The sequence below is a fragment of the Gigantopelta aegis genome, unplaced genomic scaffold (assembly GCF_016097555.1).
Source record: "Gigantopelta aegis isolate Gae_Host unplaced genomic scaffold, Gae_host_genome ctg1986_pilon_pilon, whole genome shotgun sequence".
Taxonomy (NCBI): Eukaryota; Metazoa; Mollusca; class Gastropoda; order Neomphalida; family Peltospiridae; genus Gigantopelta; species Gigantopelta aegis.
The window spans coordinates 49,841-56,879 of NW_024532820.1; positions in this window are offsets into that span (position 1 = coordinate 49,841).

A 7,039-nucleotide genomic window follows, 5' to 3' on the forward strand; every position below is an offset into this window, starting at 1 on the left:
AGCAAATGATCTACCCTCTTTTTAGAAAAAACGATTGGTGAGGTGTTTATAAATGAACTGTTGCTGAACTATTAACCACTAGTTTGAATTGACATTACTGTTTGTCCTGAAAAAAGTGGATAGCTGAACCAACAAAAAAAGCTGAATTGTTTTGAAAAAACAAAAGATTATCCAAACTTAATGAACCATTGAGTTTTTATAATTTGCTATAGCTTCAACAGCTAGTCCTCACCTGAAAGACCCACATTATCATCAAATGTACTGTCATGGTATTTGGAAGACATTTAGTATCATTGGTACCAGACAAAAAGAAAATCATACCTCCTCCTCCACTACTGTCAAAATCCCCATTTATATAATGTATATCAAAGTTTTCATTAGCAGTGATAGTACAATTTGTAATGATACATGATTGGCATAAGATAGATCATGGAATGCAACATAAAATCCACCACCATAATGAGGCAATAGTTTTTATAGAAAGTACAATTATTAATTAAGAAAATGTTGTCATGCGCATTGCCTTTAAGATAAATTGGATAATCCACCCACCTTTGCCAAATGCAAAATAAACTAGGATTCCTCATTGCTCAAATTGAAAACAGGTTTAGAACCCTCTATGGGCTTGATTCATTTTAAAAAAAAAAATGGAGTCTGTAATTAATTACCAAATATAAAGCACCAGAATGGTATGACTATCTACTCGAGAATGGGTCACTTCTTAAACAGTTGAGATTACGGGTGGTATACAGTATGAGAACTCAATTTGTAGTCCTCTCTCCCCAACAACTGTTTTTTGATGAGGAAAGGAATCACTTTGATTAAAAAAAAAAAAAAACACAACTTTTAAATAATCACATTACCCACAGTGTTATACAAAACAAGACCAATACCATTGGAGTGATGTAAATGTACATCAATTAGAGTAACGTTAGAACAAAATAGCATTATATAGTTTGATGTAAAATTAAAATATTCAAAAAACTTTATCATTCCTTTATGTTTCTACTAGTGCTATTCTGAAAGGAACCACATGACGTAATTTAAGAGATTCCAGTATGATATTACTTGAATAAGAAAATGGGAAAAAAAGACAGCATAATCTGAACACCTCTATAACCACAGTGCTAGTATTAATTTTACCAATGAAGCTATATCAGTTTTATATTGAAAATGTACTTCTTTTTTTTAGATTTCACAAATACCTGACTCAATATAGAATAATAGTAGAATTGTGTTGTATTTCTTTAAGAGCTTGGTCAAGTGTAGTACAATATAAATCATATTGGATTGTCGACAAGTATCATTACCAATATTTACTGAAGAGATGGACAACTCACGTAGATATGATACTCAAAACCATTGACTGGAGTACTGGATCCAAGCATTACTGTTGCTAAGGAAAAAACATAGCCAAGCAAGAGTGGAACATTCATTTTCATGTGATAATAACCCTAAAGCCCAATGAGCATCATTACAATATTATATATAAAGTTTAATATTATAGTCATTAAAATTGTTTGAAATATCATTAATTAATAATATTACTACCAACAATTTCAACTTTTTACTCAAATTTGACCTTCCTTGAGATAGTAGCTATGGAGATGACACAATACCATCACAACAATGAAAGTATATTGTTAAAAAATAACTAGGGCTTACCAAGACCGTAAACAAATGTTTAGGACCTTATTATGGGAAATTCCAGAATTAGAGTAAGAAATAGTAGTATTCCTCATTCAAAAAACGTGAAACATGTCTGTAATTTACTTGAAGTCACCTCATGAGTGATACAGAAACTGATATTACAGTGGACACTGTGTTATATGTCTGTTCAAACGTTTAATAGTCTTGTGTCAGAACAAAAAAGGCAAGATTACTGCTACAATGAGTATGAAATAATTGTGAGTGGAGAAGTGGGGTGTGGCATAATTTATTATAAAAATTATTAAGTTTTCTATTTAAAAATAACTTCTTTCTTTCATTATGTTATAGGTTGATGTATGCAGGATGTGTTCTCAAATCTGATAACACTCTTGGTCAGTATCAAATAATATTTGGAATCACTTGTTTCATTTGGTTCTGTACCTAAAAACAAGGTATTAATCACATAATACTTATAATAACAAGGTGGGAAAGTGGCCCTTACCAATACCTTAAACAAATATTTGGACTAAATATGCAAAATACCAGAATTAATAATACATATATAAGAAATTTATTTTTTTCTTCAAAAATGTTGAACATGTCTGTAATGGTGATTCTTGGTGAAATTTGCCTTTGATGCAGTAATACTTACAATACCAAATTAACCATAATACCAGTATTACCTGAAATAACCTACAATACCAACATTACCTACAATACTAGTATTACCCACAATACTTGGATTATGAACTATGACAAAAATAGATATAAAATTATAATTATTGCACAGCCTAATACACAATGTTACTGGATATAACGTGTTACAATGAAATTCAGAACCAAGAATTGCAGAAAGATTGCAAAATTCTTGGTAAAATTGTGAGTTGCAATAATCATGAATTTTATGTTTATTTTTGTCATAGTTTGTATTCCATATATATATAGTACTGTAACAATTTATGCTAGACTTGAACATTTGGAGTCCACTAAACTGAGTATAATATACTAATCGATTTCTTCAGTGAAATTTGGTTCATTTCCAAAAATGGTCAATCATTAGCTTAGTTACATTTTATAAAGCAAAGCTTAAATGTTCATATTAACTTATTTCTATTGTTCTAGGTTCAGCCTCAGGACCATTTGTTGTTTTAATTTTTTTGTCAGTCATCATGTTTAATCATCGTAACAAATCCCCACTATTCTTCTTGTTTTTCATTTGCCTACAAGTAAGTAGCTAAACATTGTAATTTTTAATGACTAGGTTATCTTAATCCATACAGTAGACTATACTACTTATCTTGTCATTTAGTGATAGAGAAATTGGATGTTATTCCAAGAATGTATGCTTGTGTAAATCGAGACTTCAAGAAGATTAATGGCTTAGACAGACCACCAATAAGTGATGGTTTATTCGTAGTATATCATATTGACCTTTATTTCAAGACTCGCCATTATATCATTTCTACCCATTATGTATAATTATATCATAACTTTTGTTGTTCATTTAAAAAGAACAATTTCTTTGCTAATAGTTACGTATTAGGACACAGACAAGTACCATGCAAGTTGAATGCTCAATGTGTGTATTTAAAGATACATTGTAATGATGGTATAAATTTAACTCTTTAAATTTAAGTGTATAACAATTTTCTATCATTAAAAGAAGTGAAATAAAATTTGTGTGCATTGATTGATACTAAACCCTAAACTTTTGTTTAAATAGTTAAAATACAATGTACAAATTAAGTAAATAAATAAGCTTTAATTTTAATGATTAAAAAAAACATAATTTGATTTTAAAAAAATTGAAACAGAAATTATTTTGGTCGGGCGGGAAATGTCATCAGCCCGTGTACACACCTGAAAGGAAACGCGTGACAACCATTATGGCGGGAAAATATCAATCATTAGCACGCGCCTAACAAACAAACGCTTTAACAGATTTTTAATTATTTTTTTGTAAAAAAATGATTAATGTTTTTTTTGTAAAAAAATATTATTAATAATAAAATTAATGATACAGTTCTTTGTAAAAGAGGTCTATAATATAATATAATACAAATTATAAAACTTATTCCGTTTATATGAAAAAGTTAAAAATTGTAATAAAATTAACTTAAAATATCTTTGAAACTAAAGTTAGATTGACTTTTGACGAATTTAGTGAAAATGTTTTTTAGTGAAAAAATGTTTTTTAAAGATAACTGAGTTAAGAAAATTATAAAGAAAAAATGAATGTTTTTTAAAGATAAGTAAGTTAACAAATTCTGAAAAAAAATGTTGTAAAGAAAAATTAAAAGAAAAAATGAATGTTTTTAAAGATAACTAAGTTAACAAATTCAAAAAAAATTTGTAAAGAAAAATTATAAAGAAAAAAATGGCAACTAAAAATAAAAAAGACAATCTCTAGTTGAAGAGTCCCAAGAAGCTCAGTGAAGGTCTCCAATCCACCAAGAAGTCCACTGAAGGTCTCCAATCCAACAATTGTAGGAAAGAGAAGATAGAGAGTTCCCAAGAGTACACCAGTTGAGAACATAGAAACATAGAGGGAGAAAGAGAAGAATAACAACTGGATTACTAAAGAATGAATGAGAAGTGGATGGATGGATGGAAAGACAGCTCAACCTTTTTCACCAGTGCTGCTCTGCCAGGGAAAAGAAAAAGAGAGTAGTCATGAACTGATTGTGACAATGAGTGGATAGAGAGTGAAGAGAGACAGAGGAAGTGAAAAAGGACCACCAACCTACACACACACACAGCACACACACGCACCCTAGAAGATCAGAGCTCCCCCGCCACTCGGCGGCCGAGATATTAAAAAAAATTTTTTTAGGCCGCCGAGCGGCAGGAGGGAGATAATTTTAGAGATTGTGTGAGTGTGTGTATAGTGTATAGGCTAGATAGCCCAAAATAAAATAAAAATAAAAATAAAAGAAGAGGAAAAAGGCCAGAAGGAAGACAGGAAGAGTCCAATGACATGGAGAGCGACTCATCTTTTACATCCAGAGAACATCAGAGAAGACCAGTCAAGACCATCAGAGAAACAACAGCCAAAGAACATCAGAGAACAGTCAAGAAGGCGGTAAAGAACTTCCAAGTTGAGTCCTGATGAAGGAAGAGACAGAGAAGAAATCAAAAAAAAAAAACATTACAAAAATAAAAAAAATAAAAAAAAATAAAAAATTGAGAATAAAAAAGAAAAAGAAACAGATAAGAATGACAAAAACAAAATAAAAAAAAGATGATCCAGCGACGAGAGAGGCGAGGCGATCCAACGAAGTACGGGATGATCCAACGATGATGTAAGTCGTAGAGAACATAGAGGGAGAAAGAGAAGTTGTAATAACTGAGAAAATAGACGAGAGATGATGGATGGAGAGATAACTCACCTTATACTATAATGTCGCAAAATGGAGTTCTTTTATATTATCAAGAGATCTTGTCATGCTTCAATTTGACAACAAGTCACCAAAAACTTGTGACAAATTTGGCGGGAAACATCACGCGCGTGACTAGTGTTAATTGGATTTTTTAATTGATCTGATTAACAACTAATAAACAAAATACATTAAAATTAATAATTACATTACTTTACAAGTGTTACTAGAATGAATAATATTGTTAATAATGATAAGGACTGTGGGAAAGGTTTACACATCATCGTTACTATCCCACTTTTGTATTTACACTGAAGAAAAAGCCCTATATAATTTAGAATAATTATGGCAATAAATAATTTCCTTCCAAGATGTATAGAAAATACACAATGATTAATTAGTCACTTTTGGTAGAAAATTATAGTTTTTAAAGAGACTTGTTTATAAGGTATAGGAAAAAAACTGGTATAAAAGATACTATGTTTGTAATATAAAATGAAAAAAAATGCTACAAAGTAATAGCTATTACTTTAATCTTAAGACAATGATTAGCCTAATGGTCATAGGGTAATAAATGTAAGCAATATTGCTATGGTGATATATATGTGGTAATGGTTGTTTATGGTGATTGTCACCATGGTAATAGTTGCTACAATAACACGTTTTGCTAAAGTAATTGTTGCTATGGTAACGTATGTGGTGTTGCTTTCTTGTGTGGATTACATAGTACATTAGATTTCAGGATTATATAATTGAAATCAAAATTATATAAATTCAGTGAAGATTATCAATACAGACAAATCAACAGCTAACAATGCAATGTAGTCTTTTTGACCAATTGTTCAAACCTACTTTGTTGGTCAGTGACAGTCTGTAATCTGTGACCCAGCTCACTGATCAGCAGAAGGAAATAAAAACAATAAAGAATGTGAACTAACATTGCTCTCAATGACCTCATAGTTACATTGTAGCAAGAACTTCTTATATGAAATGTGATTTAAATATCTGCACATATGAATGAGAGAGAGAGAGAGAGAGAGAGAGAGAGAGAGAGAGAGGTATTCTAGTTACTACTTCAATTACCTTGTTATAGCAATGAGGTAGGTAAATTTACTAGCCAAACAAGATATCAAGATCTATTTTTAAACTCTTAACAAACTATCAGGACAACTGTGTGAGAGACGAGAAGACTTGACATTTCTAGAAGACAGAAATAGAAGTTACCACTCTGTTCTTTTAACTAGTATGTGATTGAGAATGAATGGTATAGGATTAAGATGGGATTGAGACTAGGGAGTATTATATCAAGAATGTAGTATGGGAGTGAGACTGCATGGTATAGAATTAGAACATACAGTATGGTAATGAGACTAGGAATTGAATACCTGAAGATATTAAGGCATTGCTATGGTTGTACAATAGGATTTCAAAGGCTATAGGACATCTAGAATGAAATAACAAAGACTTTAATTTATGAGAATCAGTCTACCTATATACCTGAAAACATGACTATAACATCTAATACAATTAATGGATTATCAATAAGATATCAGGGGTACACGGGTGGGTATGTCTTTTAGATTAGCAAGCTAAAGGACATTCACTGTCTCCACCCATAACTAAATGTCATATGATAATATAATGTGAATATTGTACATGTAAATTACATGTTTTTATATGGGGTTAAATTATAGTATCTGACACTCTGAAACTTTTACATGTACAGGTATTTGAGCATAATTGGTTGTAAAGGATGTCAAAATGAACTAGATATTAATTTCTAATTATGGGTGTTTTTATACTAAACAAAACTATTTTATATTTCACATTTCTCATCCACAATGACAGTACAGCTGTTGTAATCTTTTGCTAGTATTATCACAAGATGATGATACAATGTAGATGTGGTAAATAACATGAATTGAGGATGTTGGAAGATAACATTAGAAAGGGACCAGTTCATTAAGGAGCTATGAGAGAATGTACAATGTTATACAAACATTACTGAATAG